Here is a 15,858-nt window from a genome sequence, read left to right as displayed (position 1 = left end):
ACGTACCTGATATTTGGCACTTACAGTATTGTGCAGTTCCATTCAGCAAGAGTTATTAACTATGCTAGAGTCCAGGGCATAAAGATAAATAAAACACATTTTTCCCCACTAAGCCGAAATAGTACAGCAAAAAAATTAGACACTTCAAAAACCCCCAGTTTATAATTTTTTATTTTGCTTTTTAAAAGATTTATTTATTTGAGAGAGAGAGAGCGAGAGAGCAAGCATGTGCGTGCATGAGCAGGGAGGGGTGGGTGGAAGGGCAGAGGCAGAGGGAGAGGGAGAGAGAATCTCCAGCAGGCTCCCCACTGAGCACGGAGTCTTGACGATCCCACAGCCCTGAGATCATGACCTGAACCGAAATCAAGAGTTGGATTCAATCAACTGAGCCACCCAGGCACCCCCCAAAATGCCAGTTTAATATACTGTGATAAGTACTAGAAGAATCTCTCTTGAGTCTGCTAAGACAGTGTTAGCATAATATAAGGTAACTGTGAGAGTGACATCCTATGACCTTTGACAAACTCTATTGGTTAGAAGCAAGTCACAGGTTCTGCCTGTACTTAACAAGAGAAGATTATTCAAAGGCAAGTCCCACTGTGGTTTTTAGTGCAGTTTTTAGTGTTCTAGGTTCTGCAGTACACACATGGGAAGAAATGTTGATAAAGCCAGTCTGTTGTACCTACACCATTGTGTTTCTGGGCATGGAAGTGGTCCATTGTGGCTGGACCCTAGGACCCTGGGAACAGTTCAGTAGATGAAGCTGGAGAGGCAGGTGAACCCAAGTTATAAAGGGTCTGGTATGTTATGCTAGGAGTAAGGAGAGCTCATTTCCTTTCTACAAGGGGGCCTGTAAAGGCTTCAAGAAAGGAAATGATATAATTAAATCAGAATTTTAGAAAGATTTAAACAAATCTAAATTTAAATTTAAAATTGAATTTTAAAGAGACTGAATTAGGCTTTTATTGCTATGTAATAAAAAATAAATTAATAACAAATAAATGTAATAAATGAAATACAATAAATTTCATTGCTATGTAACACAAACTTAGTAACTTAAAACAAAGTACATTTACAAGCACACAGTTTTGTAGGACAGAAATCTGGGTGTACTACCTGGTTGGGTTCTTTGCCTAGGGTCTCATAAGGTCAAAATCAAGATCAAGATGTTGTTGATGGGGCTGGATTCTTAACTGGAGGCCCTAGGGAAAAATCTACTTCCAAGTTTTGGGTTGTTGACTGAATTCAGTTCCTTGTGGTTGTTAGGACTCTGGTCCCCATTTTCTTACTGGCTGTCAGTAGGGGGCCTGGCTCAAGACCTTGCACAGGGTCCCTTTCTTCACAGCGATGGAAAAATCTCCCTTCTGTCAAATCCCTCTCATGCTTTGAGTCTCTCTGAAATACCCTTTGCTACCAGCTGGAAAAGTATTTTTGCTTTTAGGGAATTCATGTGATTAAATTAGTCCCACTCAGATAATCTCCCTATCTTCAGGTCAATAAATTAGCAGCCTTAATTACATCTACTAGATCCCTTTGTTAAATTTGGAAACATGATTACTGGAGTGATATTTTATCATATTTATAGGTTCTGCACATACTAGAGAAGGGATTATGTAAAGATGAAAATCAATTCTGCCTACCACATATGGGCAGTAAAAAGGGATTGGAAGCTGCTGGCCAGTTATGGCTGCTTCCATCCACTGGAGTCTTAAGTAACAGGCTGGTTACTCAAGGTTCTTTTTGATTCATGTATCAGCATAGAATGATACCTGAAGGGGTTTCTCAGGATTTCAGAAAGACAATGCAGCAGAAAAATTTTCTAAACATTTCTGAGCTCAAGCTCCATAATGAGAAATCATACACAACTTTCTACAAATGATATGCAATGTATTTCTATATTACTTTCTAATTCAGTGTTACTCAGTATTTGGTGACTACTATCTGTGTAGCTGAAGAAACAGTCTTTGATCTGGTTTTGAATTGTGAGTCCCCATTGCTTCTCTGCTCCTCCTTTCAGCTATTTGTTCTGGATGGCTAGATTCTTGTGTCTGGGCCCTTACTACCAAATCATGGGCTTTACTTCATAAGTTATTACCAAATCATGGGCATTTGCTCATAACACCATCTTTAAGCATCAAATCTTATGGATTTCTCTGCTATATTAAATATGCTCTGCAAAGTTGTAGCTGCCTCTTTATATCTTAAAAACAAAAACCAAACCCCCCCAAAACAGAAAAAACACCTGAAAATAGACACTATAAAGAGAAAGCCAGACAATGAGATAAGAGATAGAAAAATAACTTCAACAAATATATATTTTATTTCTAGAAGTCCTTTATTTTTTCTTCAATTGGCTCTTTATTCTGGGTAGTCTCCTTTTGTGTGCTTAGCATTGTGATTATTTCCCTTATTTATTTATATTGCATACGTGGCCCTTCTGCAGACCTTGGAGATCTGTTTGTTGTTTCTATCAACTGTGATTCATAGTAGCTTGCACTGTGACCTTGGTCTTAATTGTGGACTCATTCCTTCTGTGGACCTGACTCAAGGAAGCTTTTGTTTAATCTGTATATGCTTCTATTACAGATAGCCACCAACCTGTACCTGCATTTGTCCTCCTCAAGGATATTGACTCAATAGGGGACAACTAGTGTCACTATTTTACCTTAGTTGCCTCCATTCAGACTCCAGCTCAGTTTTCTTTGCTCTTTTGAAGGAATGGGAGAGGGGGTCCTTTGAAAATCCCCTCCCCTCTAGTATGTGTAGTGAAATATTTGGTTGCTGTGCATGGGAGGGACTTTCCAGCTCTTTGCTCACCATAGTGCGGCATCAGAATCAAATGTTGAATTGTTCAGACGCAAGGTTAAGATTACATTTGATTTGTGATACTATTAAATTTTTTTCTTTCCTGGCTGCAACAATTCAGTTCTTTTACGTATTTCTCACTTCATGCCCATTGATTTTTGGGTAATGAGGCAGAGATATTTGGTTACTAAGGGAATGTTGATCAAGCCATTGAGGTTAGTGGGGCTTCTTTAAATAAAGTTGGATGTATATTTCATTTTACTTTTAATAAGAAATAGGATAGCAGTTTAGAACGGAAACACTTCTTATTTATTAGTAACAAAGTTCTTTTATTCATGGCAAGTTACATTTTTAGAAAAGTATTAGGAATAATTATTTTGACTCTGATTTTCTGTAGAAACAATGCTATATGATGAATAGTACTTCATATCAGATATTTAAAATGTTCCTTAATGATGTACTTATGTGCACTTAACATATTGAGGCTGGAATCTGATTTTCCCTCTTTTGTTGATTATCTTAGCACCTTGTACATTCTTAAAGTAATTGTATGTGAGTCTGTCTCCCTAACTGAAGAATGATCTCTGAGGGCATGGACTATATTTTGTTCATCTGCATGTCCCCAGAACTTTTTTACCCTTGATCACAATGCCTGGCATACGATAGTTATGCAATAGTTGTTTGTTAAATAAAAAGCTAATGAAATATCTCATTAGAAAAATTTTTTGAAAAAAGACAAAGCTTATTATTAAAAATGAAGGAGTTTATTAGTATAAGACATTTTTTTCTTAAAAAATTATCTATCTTTATACTACTTCTTGCCTATCTTCAGTCATTATAGTTCTGATTATGACTATAAGAATGAATTTCAAAGAGGATGTTTAATCATTAGAGAATAGACATGTTCTGAGGAGAAGTAGAAAAAAATTTTTAAAGTTCAACCAGAGTTGTATGAATAAATGATTAAGTAAATAAAAACAAAAAAAGGAATGCTGATACAATTTTGATATTTTTTCTTAACATAAGTTTTAGTTACCTCATTAAAAAGTTGTGGCCAATGGAGGGAGAACCAAGAGCTGAACCAAATATCAGTTGTGGAACTTTAATCATATCTCAGAAATCAAGACTTTTGTTTTTATAATCATTAGGGACCCCATGAAGCATTTTTAAAATTCCTGGGGTGTTCACAGTCTTTGTGTCAATGGAAAAGTCTCTCAAATTTTCCACTGTGGAGAAAATTTACCCAATTGCTGTCAATCTTCTGTATTTTTGCTCCTCATTTTCAGCTATACATACTCAAGCATGCAATCTGAGCTTCAAAGTCCTCCTTTTGTGTGTTTGCAGGACATGCTTTCTGCACAAAGAATTTAATTTCAGAGAGACTCTTGGTAGAGCAGAATGATATCCAGGGTGGGGAAAATGGTTGAAAGTTATTTTGTTTTTTTAGAAACATCAGTTGCTAGGCAGGTAAATACATGCTGCTATAATTAAGTCACTAGAACAATTGCAAAAATTATTAATTATTTATCTTCTTAAGCTATGTAACAAAAACAAAGTTCTTGGTGTATTGTTTCAATGGTAGTTGGAATTATGTATACTTTGTACAAAATTCACCCTATCTGAAACCCTTAAGGATTCTATCCCAAAAGACAGTGCTGTGGTTAATTTTATTTCCTAAACATTAAGTACTCTGCTTGATAAATGATCTTGGCCAAATACGATTTCTCTTTTGTCTCTTTAAACTCTTTTGCCATTTTTCCTTATTAATTCATTGAATCCAAGAGTTGGAAGGCATGTTGTCTGAATGATCATACTATCCAGATTTTCAGGAAATGCAGACTTTGCTCTATGACAGCTCTGACAACCTTTGCTTTACACAATAATAAAAATAATGTCCACCTTTATTCTATTCTATAAAAAGGTTACCATTAATAATTAAAATTATATCTAAGTATTAACTGTAACCTGCCCTTCCCAACTCTCACCTATTTATTCTATTTGTGCTTTGTATTCTGAAGCTATCTGTGAAGGTTCTCTTTGATAGTTTTATATAATATTCTAATTTTACCCCTCATTCCCAAACATTCACATATTGTTGGTTCTACTGACGCTCAATTCTCATAAAATATGTAAGCGGAGGTGGTGTGTCAGCTGTAAAGTGATCTTTCAATGGAAGTTATTGTTCATCCACATTATATTAATAAGCTCTCATCCTCTTTAATCTTGAGATTTATACTTTCTATGAGCTTTTAGTCTCCCTGCTCTTTAATCTTAGTTATTAGAAACAGATGAGCAGTTATTAGTTTTGCTGTTTGTTGGTAGGAAGTAAAAAATCTAAATAATTTAGTAGTGTATTAGTTTTCTGCACCTAATGTATATTTTTGCAAATATAAGCATGGTATTAGCATATTGTAGGTCTTTTCCCCAGTTTTTTTCCAATTTATTTTTTACTTATTTGCCACCTCAAAAAATTGAAGACAGGAAGATCAGGGGCAAAAAAAAAAAAAAAATCACTATTTTATTTCTCAAAACAACGTTAAGTAGATATTTTTTATTTCCATTTTATAGAGGAGATATCTGATTTTCAGGGAAGGTACTAAATTTGCCCAAGTTTACAAATAATAAGTGGCCTTAAAAAAAAAACAACTTACACATAGAAAAAGGAACAGTGATACAACTAGAAAACCTATAAAACAACACAAAATAATATACCCAGGCCTCATATTTTAATAGATCTTGGGGAAAGAGGCAAATCTAGGATAAAGTAAAAGAAGTATTCAAGAAAATTTCAAGATTACGGAGATAATGAATAATTCTTCAGGTAAAAATAAATCAATAATTATTTCCAGAAGATTCCAGAAAAGAAAAATAATGAGAAGAGGTAGAAGAACACCATCTTGAATGTTGAGCCTTTTGAAATGGCTTAGGTAAGATAGAAGATAATGATAGTGATACTTAATAAATAGTAATATGACACTAATAAATACTAACACTGATATAATAAATGTATGTAAAGAACATACCTAATATCTGTGTCTTGTTTTATAATTTACAAATTTCTTTCTCACACATTATTTCATTTATTGATCAAGGTAATCATCCCAAACAAACATGAAAACTTAAAGTGGATGAAGCAAAGTTAAGTACTGCCTGTGTCAGTCTGGATTTAGAGATGTATGTCGAGTCCTCTTCCCATGACCCATGGGGTAAACATTCTGATGGCTGATAGCAAGTGTCGAACTAGAAAATAATTCAAGATAATATTTAAAGAAATTTAAGAGTCTGATATATCCTCTTTTTTTTATAATAAAAATTTGTGTGTATATCATACCATAACAATAGGAAGAACCTTCATGAATTTGAAGTCAAGGAAGTTTGGCTTCTGATTTTAATTCTTTAAATGATCGAAACTATCAATTGAATTCTTTGGTCTTTATTTCTTTATCTGTAAAATAAGATATTTTTGGATAAAATCAGCAGTTCCCAGGTGCACTGCCCTCCTCAAGGTGTTTTAGGAACTGTGGGTGTTTTCCTATGGAAGGCTCTCAAGCAGTCTGTGGCATGATGGAGTGTTGGCTATGTAAATGCCCCATAGGGCTCTTTCTGTGATTCAGGCTACTCACATCCACTTGTTCAGAAGGTATTCATCTTTACGTATTCAGTTACTGAAGGAGGACACCACAGAGCAGGTTTTAGTCAGGAAAATGTTAATTTATTATCTTTTCTCTTCTCCTCTTCCCTTTTTCCTCTCCTCCCCTCCCACTCCTCCTCTCCTCCCCTCCCCTCCTCTCTCCTCTCCTCTCCTCTCCTTTCCTCTCTCCTGTCTCCCCTCCCCTCATTTTTTTCTAAGTTTAAGAAAAGCTAGGCAGGGGTGCCTGGGTGGCTCAGTCGTTAAGCGTCTGCCTTCGGCTCGGGTCATGATCCCAGGGTCCTGGGATCGAGTCCCACATCGGGCTCCCTGCTTGGCGGGAGGCCTGCTTCTCCCTCTCCCACTCCCCCTGCTTGTGTTCCCTCTCTCGCTGTGTCTCTCTCTATCAAATAAATAAATAAAATCTTAAAAAAAAGCTAGGCAGATTTCTTGTAGGAAATACTTTAAATATTCAGATGCTTCATTCAAAGGGAAGTTATTCTATAGCTACACTGTGAGACACTCCAGTGACTTGAAAGGAAGAATCTAACACAATAGGACCAAGCCACTAAAATCAGTGCTGCCTGAATAATCTTAAAAGAATAATCCAGGATACCTGGCCATAGCATCAGGCTAAACCCAAGTGATCAGTTTTCTGTTGTTATTTTGTTTTATCAATTTTCCTTTAAGATTACTAAACGAAACCATTCAGCCTTGACATAACCTTCCTTAGGAGAAACTCAAAAGTATTTTCAAGCACCATTGACTTTTACTTGAGTTTTTCAAGCAAAACTGTTTACTAAGAGTTAAACACTTTATTTGTACTCTCAGTGGATAGTTTAGCTTCAACTGAAGATGCTGGAAAATTCTCAGGAAGTGAGGCGTGCCTCATAAAATGAGATATTTTTCTCTATTTTAGGATTATTGCTGAAGTCACAAAGGCTTCGTGGTTTTTGAGTTTGGAATGTTTCCTGTGCTTTTATCCTTTCTGAAGTACATCAAACAGAAATGATAAAGAAAGGCACTCCAGCATTGCTCTGACCTGCTGGGATATCTCTGGAGAAATTTTGGTCGCTAAAGATTGCTTCTCCAACTTTGGAAGAGAAAAAGTTAATTTGGGATAAGTCAAGATAAGCATGTAGCCTTGGTAGAAGTCTATGTGACCCCAAAATATCAACTTCTAGCAGCCTTACCCTTGGCTAATCTTAGCCAGCAGATTTTTCCGAGGTTAATACAGCTCAGCAGAGAAGCAGCCATTGAGTCTGAGACCTGAGAAAAGAAAATTTCATAGATTTAAGGTGATTGGGTGCAGTGGAGTGTAAAGTATCTAAAAGAAAAAGTGAAATTTCAAAAAGTCTGCACCCTCCTAGATTTTGCATAATGAGGATTTTGAGAGCAATAGATAATCACCATGTAATTGATTTCATTCTTAGGGAATTTGAAATACCAGTAGGAAAAACACATTTACCTTTATTTTTAAAAGTGACTGTTTCTTGCAGTGGTTTGAAGAGGTTTCTTATAGATTGGATGCAAATTATATCTGCAAAATATGATGGAAACAGGGATTTAGCAGGAACATTCTTCCTAGCTGCACCTGTGCTCAGTCATAAACAGCATAAAGGACCCCAGGAAGTACCATCTACTTACCACCACAGTGGAAGGTAAACAGGGCAGTCCTAGGGCAAAATTGTAAGGCACAGAAAGTAAGATTTTTAAAAAATCTTTTTTTTTTTAAAGATTTTATTTATTTATTTGAGACAGAGAAAATGAGAGAGAGAGAGCACATGAGAGGGGGGAGGGTCAGAGGGAGAGGCAGACTCCCCGCCGAGCAGGGAGCCTGATGCGGGACTCGATCCAGGGACTCCAGGATCATGACCTGAGCCAAAGGCAGTCGCTCAACCAACTGAGCCACCCAGGCGCCCCAGATTTTTAAAAAATCTTAAAACTTCTTTGATATATTGGAAGGACCTCTTTAAAAAACAACATTCTCTCCATTATCAAGGCTCCCTCTCCTCCTTAAAAAATACCCAGAGGTGTCCTTACATCTGCCCTCCTAATTTGCTATTTTTAATTCAGTGTAAATCAGTGTGAGTTGAGTTTCTCTTACTGTATAGTGGATTTGTATTGGTAACTATTTCTCTAAACCTTTGTTTTTTTCATTAGAATATAAGCACCATTAAGATAGGTGGTATTTTTTAGGTTTTGTTCTGCCGATGTATTCCCAGAGCTGTGCACACAGTTGGTGCTCAAAAGAATCTGTGGAGCAGATTTGAATTTACGATTAAATTATTCAGAAGTAGAATGCCTGATTTTGTCTTTAATTTGGTTTGACCACTTTAGGTTGGGGTGAAGCACAGAAAAATTGAGGTGGACCACCTTAGATGACTTTGCAACTGGATAAAGCAAAATCAGCTCCATAAATTTTTAAGTTACATAGGTGGAATTCTGCCACACAACCTTGGTTTCTTGAGATGGGAAAGAAAAGCTGTGGGCGCCATCTGGTGGTAAATGTGCCCCCCCGCCCCAATCTCCGGGCCTCTTTGTCACGTGCCCGAGGGCCTATGACGCTGGCCACTAGAGAGCAGAATATTGAGATATACAGCATCTGACCTGTTTTGGTGACTGGCTTTCCACCTCACTCCTGAAACCTGGAGGTGCCCCTCCCTTGAACACTGCTCTGCATGTTCTCCACTCCCATTTACATTCTTTTTCCTGCTCATGCAAGGATCTTGCCTTCTGTCCGCATGGCTCTCCTTCCTTTCTTTGGCTACAGGGTCCCCAGGGCTGGGAAGCAAGAATATGATCTCATTGCCAGCTATATATTGAATATGCTGTATATTTTTATCATAACATAGGCCTCAAACCTTTCAGCACTATCTATTGCATATGGTGAAATTTATGGTTAACTTCTGTTCCTTGCACATTGACTTTATGAGAAATACGATGAGTTTCATCCTTGAAACTCACAAGATCAATACTTTTATTAACAATTGAGGAAATCTGGACAGAGAGAAGTTTCTGGTTATAATCTAAATTCCTTAGATGTGACATGAGTATTCAGAGTTACTTCTAGTCTAGCAGTTTACTTAGTCCTTGAACTAAATAGGAGGGACATTGTTAAGAAGAGTTTTTTAAATGTGTAAGATAATTTGTTTGATTTCTTATAAAGAGTTCACTCTGGGGATGCTTGGGTGGCTCAGTTGGTTAAGCATCTGCCTTCGGCTCGGGTCATGATCCCAGGGTCCTGGAATTGAGTTCCGCATTGGGCTCCTTGCTCAGCAGGGAGCCTACTTCTCCCTCTCCCTTTGCTGCTCCCCTGCTTGTGCTCATGCTCTCTCTCTCTGACAAATAAATAAATAAAACCTTAAAAAAAAAAAAGAGTTCACTCTGCAGATCAAAGAAACAGAATTGATTTTTGACCTAACATATTTAAATTGGACTAGTTAAGTTTAGAATATATATAAAAGGCAGAAATTCTTTCTTTCTTTTTTTTTTTTAAAGATTTTTATTTATTTATTTGAGAGAGAGAATGAGACAGAGAGAGAGAGCATGAGATGGAGGATCAGAGGGAGAAGCAGACTCCCTGCCTAGCAGGGAGCCCGATGCGGGACTCGATCCCGGGACTCCAGGATCATGACCTGAGCCGAGGGCAGTCGCTTAACCAACTGAGCCACCCAGGCGCCCGAAATTCTTTCTGTTTAGAAACTTGTAATTAATCATAAAGAGGAGTGATTGACTTGTATCTCTTTCAGCTTCCTGTTTCCATCCCTTTTCCTACGTTCCTGTTCTGGGCCAGCTCATGTGTTTGGAATATTGCTCATTCAGTGAGGCAGGGTTTCCATGTCAGCACCACACTGCTCTATTGTCACAGTCTAAACCCAGTCCCGTTCATTCAATCGATTACTTCATCCCACAGGGGACTCGTTGAAGTAGTGGAAACCAGAGATTCCAAATTGGTGGCCAAGGGGGTGCATCTGGCCCTCAGATATATTTTATTTGGTCCACATATCACTTTATTTAAAAAAAATCGAGCCAGTATTTATATATTAGGAGAGTTCTCATAAAAATCCTGCTTTCTAGATTCTTAAAAAAGCAAAACAAAGCAAAACTAGGCATACTGGCAACAATTAGCTGGAAAGGAGTATCTGCTGACCTGTTCATTTAGGCACATTCTTTCCAGTCAGCCATAGTTTGCATCACTCTGTATTGTGTTCCTGACCCTGAGACTAAAGTATTCCTTTGCAGTATTGAAGAGTGAATATATGACGCTGGAATGTTATCATTCTTATGATAGGTCCACTTTATTCCACCCCACCTATTGCCCTACAGAAACCAAGGTCTGCAAACTGTTGTAACAATCTCTGCCTCTGGAAAGTAGTTCATGGGTGTAGCCCTTGTCTTTTATTAACCCAAGAACTCCTCCTGAAATGCCATCTCACCCTTAGGTGAGGCAGTGATCCGGGGACCTTCACTAAGAGAAAAGGCATTTCTCGGGCATAGGATTTGAAACGACTCTCTATTCCAGTGATGCAAGATCAAATCTCTAAAGGAGCAAGGTTTGCCTTAGAGATGCGCATTCCATCTATTTCCCACAGTCTCTAGATCTCAGGAGCCTCAGAGGTGGCTCAGGATGGTGTTTGAGGTTCTTCACACTTACGGTTAAGAACCTCGCTCAAGGTCACCCAGTTCAGAGGAAGAACCAGTATTCAAAGTCAGGTCACCGACACTCTAAGTCGTTGTTCCCGGAGCTCCAGAAATATTTGTCAAATGCACAAATGAATCTGTAAGGTAATACATAACATTATCCATATCATACCATTATAAAGATTAACTTAGAACCTCAGAAATAAGAGAATTGCCTTGATTTCTCTCTCTTCTTATCACCCCTGATTAATTGATTTTGTTTTCATGATGCATCTCAGATCTGTCCATTCCTTCCATCTGCACGGTCACCACCTGAGTCCAAGCCGTTACCGTCTCTCAGATGGCCTGATTCAATAGTATTGAACCAGTCTCTGTGCTTCCGCTGTTGTGCCCTCTGCTGTCTCTTCTCCACATGTCAGTTACTGTGCACTTTGCACTAATTCTTGGGGCTCCCAGGAAAAATTTCAGAATCCTTAATGTGGCCCGCAAGTCTCTGCCTGGCCTGCCTCAGCCTGGTCTCCATCCTTACCTATCATGGCACTGCACGTCCCCTGGAGCAGCTCATTCTGCTTCAGGGCCTTCCTAGATATTGCCTGGGATACCCTTTTATTTTTTCTTTCTTCAAGTTTTTATTTAAATTCCAGTTAGTGAACATACCATATAATATTTTTTAAAAGATTTTATTATTTATTAGAGAGAGAGAGAGAACACAAGCAGAGGGAGTGGCAGGGAGAGGGAGGAGCAGACTCCCCGCTGAGCAAGGAGCCCGACTCAGGGCTCCATCCCAGGACCCTGGGATCGTGACCTGAGCCCAAGGCAGACACTTAACTGACTGGTCACCCAGGCGTCCCCATACCATATACTATTCGTCTCAGGTATAGAATTTAGTGATTCCTCACTTATGTACAACACCCAGTGCTCATCATTGATAGTCTTATCCCTCTTTTTTTTTTTTTTTTGCTTACTCAGCCCAAATTGATCCTTTCCAAAATTCCTTAGAGAGATTTTCATCACTCTACTTTAGTTCTTTGATACATGTGTACACACACACACACATTTCCTCACCATGCTTTGCTTTTCCTTCATATTACTTCTCACTCTTTGTAGCTATATAATCAATTAATTGTATTCCTATTTGATTGTCAAACTCCTGAACAGGGACATGCTTCTGTTGCTATCAGTGCCCCAGCACTGAGCACAGGCCACTTTCTTAACAGATATTTGTTCAATTGAATTATATAAGGTATGTGCAGGGACATGGGCTTTCCAGAAGGCTGAAGAGGAAGAGGTAGAGACATAGTTAGTGTACCCAGGTACAGACTCTGATTCTCCTTGCTCCAGCTAAGCGGCCTTGCTGATTCTGAGTTACATTTCCTTTAATGGACGTACTTGATAATTAGCATAGAGAGCCTCCCAGAAGAATATAAGCTCCGACTGGAAAAGACTGTGGCCCAGCAAAATTGGACAATTTCTTGGATCACACAAGTGTCCTTGCCTATGAAGGGAAGTGGAAAAATTTGAGGAAATACAACTGAATTAGTGTGGGATTAGTTGTAGGATTGAGAGTGCTAATCAAAGCTGACTCTCTTGTTTATGGTTTTCTCAGGTCATTTTCATACTTCCCTGCTGTAGGTAGTATTATCCGCACTTTGTAGTACAGATACAATTCAGGTATCCCTCACAGCCTGACTTTCCATTGGAGAGCTAGTAGCTGGGGAAGACCCCACTGAGCTGGGTTCTTTCTGCTCTGTGTTCCACTCACTTCTGAGAAGTTTATTTTCCCTTGGCGAATTAGGGTGGAAAATTAATTTAATCTATAGGGCATATGAGAGCTACATAGAAGAGTGGGATTGTCTTCTCCAGCTATTCTGTAACCTGTGGAAACACTGAAGTACAAACAAAAAAACAGTTGTTACAGATAGAGTAGAAGTTTAAAATGTAACTATAATTATTAAGCTGTACACTTCTCAGAGTAATAGTACCCCACTCTTAGAAAGTATTTGCTAGGGGCGCCTGGGTGGCTCAGTCGTTAAGCGTCTGCCTTCGGCTCAAGTCATGATCCCAGGGTCCTGGGATCGAGCCCCGCATCTGGCTCCCTGCTCGGCGGGGAGCCTGCTTCTCCGTCTCCCACTCCCACACTGTTCCCTCTCTAGCTGTCTCTCTCTCTCTCTGTCAAATAAATAAAATAAAATCTTAAGAAAAAAAAAAGAAAGTATTTGCTAAAATATACATATCATGAAATTGTTTTTCATTATCCCGGTACTTAGAGCTGTGAGGTATTAGGTGTCTTTGAATACTGACATTTCCCTTCTTGTTCTATTGGCACATTATAATTTAACCTGTTGCCAAATTATTACCAGTTAATCTTGGTTGTGTGCATACAAGGAAGTAAACAGAAATTTGAGGCTTAATCTCTTCCAAATTCGTATGGACTCCATGAGATTCCTGGTAAGTTTCTCGATTTGTTTGAAAGTCTTTAAGACTGAATGTGTAGTCTGAGTTAAGAATAACACACAAAGTTAAGAATAGTTGAAGATGCCATTGTTAATGGCTAAGAAAAACGAGATTTAGCAACAGTTGAATGAACAGGTTCACAAACAGTTACCTGTGACCATGTGTGGTAAACCCAACTACTGAGAGTGGAGTAAAGTAAAACTTTCCTTCATAGGTATTTATGAATGAAGCAGAAGCTTTCTGGTCATGTCATTTCTGTATGTGCGTGAAATTTCTGAAATGATCATCTTCATATTAAAAATTGGAGTCTGTGGATCCTTGAAAAAAAATTTATATACCGCGTACACACACACACACCAAGTTGACTGACATTCTGTCAAGATAGCTTGCATGTATGGCGACACAGTCTGCATCCCAGTCTTCAATGGGCTTTGCCGGCATTGCTGATCTTGTTCCTTGAGCCGTGTGCATATGGCCTACAGATGCAAGTAAGCACCAGCACAGTCTTCACTTAGTCATCCAGGGACATAAAAGTCGTGAATATTCAGGGTGCAAATCTTCTCATGATCATTCTTAAGGAAACATATTGTGGATGATAATCAAAACTAAGTGAAGCAGAAATGATAGACGTTTCTTTTTTAAAAAAGGATTCATTCAAACAGCGGCAAAACTGGCTCAATCCTTATGTTTTTTTTCCCCATTGAAAGCTTCTCTTAATGAGGGGGATTGTGAGGTTTTAAATGGTGTTCATGGAAAGCTATAATCATTTTTTTTATTAGAAAAAATAATAGGATGAAATGGAAAGTTGGAAAATAATGATGTGAGAAGAAAAATGTAAGGAAAACAGATGAGTAAGACAATCACTTGTTTTGAAGATGGTTATTTAGCTACTGATCAAAAGGGCTCCTTAAAAAATATTGAGTAACACTTTCCTCATGGGTCCACCTCAATTCTTCCTGAATCAGTCACAAAAAAGAAGTGAACTTTTATGTAGTAAAAGTATGTAGTATGGTATACTGTCTTGAGGTTGGAGCCTATCTTGCTTTATCGTGGGAAAAAACAAACAAACCCTTAAAATCCACAGGTCCACCGTTTGAATTTTAACCCTATTCTGCTGAACTTGTAGAATGCCCTGACTTTGGCCACCTGGGAATTAGAATTATTTTGTCATCTTCTGAGAGCCCTGTTGCATGGAGTATGCTGTGGGAGCTAGAAAAGAAATGGGAGATGCAGCCCTTGTTCTCAAGAGGCTCACAATTTAATTTGAGAGAAATTACCTCATCCTTGCATACACATGCTCTTGAGCTATACTTGAAGCAGGGATTATTTATTTTACTAAGTTTTACTAGGAAAGAAAAAACTTCTTATACATTGCTATATTCTGAAAATCCAACTAATCAAGGAATTACAGAATGTCAGAAGCAGGAAGGTACATTAAGAATCACTCTGGTCTGTCCCCTTGAAGTGCCAATTGGGACAGTCATTCCTTTGAAACGTTGTGAAGGAAAATTTTAGAGCATTTTTTGAAACAGAAATTAGTAAATTACCTAGTTATTAATCAGTTTTACTTGAGCAAGTTTGAAATGACCAAAATGTCTAGGCCAATGTGAATGCCAAGGACAAGCAGAGATTTTTAATCAAAGGAACTTATATCTTTAACCTTATTTTTTGAGCACAAGAGAGAAAACTAGAGAATTAACCTCAGAGTAACATGAGTAGGAGTTATATATGTACATTTTTCTGAAAACTTTAGTCCATAAAATTTGACTCAAGAACTGACATAATCGACACCTTAAGTTAGGAAATTATAAAGGAACTTGTGTTCCATTTTGTATATGAATTCAGAAATTATTGCCTTTTCCTGGAGTGAAAACTTTTAACAACCCGGTGTGACGTGCACACCAGTCCTATAATGTACTGTTATGATTGTGCTGATAAGGACAAGGTGTCTCACAGAGGTTAAACAATTCTGAAGGTTACAGAACTTCTGAGTGGCACAGCTACCATTTGAAACTCAACATGTCTGATCACCAGAGCCAACGTTCAGGGTACTGACTACAGCCAGCTTGTTCCTAACAGCTAAGGGGTCACATCTGAAAATGACCTTGCATACTCAAATTTACAGAAAAAAAGCAAAGGACTTCTCCCCCTCTTCTGTGTGGCAGGAGACCCCCATTAGTTGCCCACTTCAGGGTCCCTGGCTGCCCTGAATCCTGACTGTGGGATATCAGGAGAATAAAAATGATCAGCTCACCACAGGTTTGATTTTGTGGTGCTTTGAACTTTGATGTTCCTTTGCAATCCACCCTGCTATTCTTTTTAGAGCT

This window comes from Mirounga angustirostris, unplaced genomic scaffold (genome assembly GCF_029215605.1).
Source record: "Mirounga angustirostris isolate CCGP_5_RB_7025 unplaced genomic scaffold, mMirAng1.0.hap1 SCAF_3, whole genome shotgun sequence".
Taxonomy (NCBI): Eukaryota; Metazoa; Chordata; class Mammalia; order Carnivora; family Phocidae; genus Mirounga; species Mirounga angustirostris.
Note: the sequence above shows the minus strand (reverse complement) of the source record.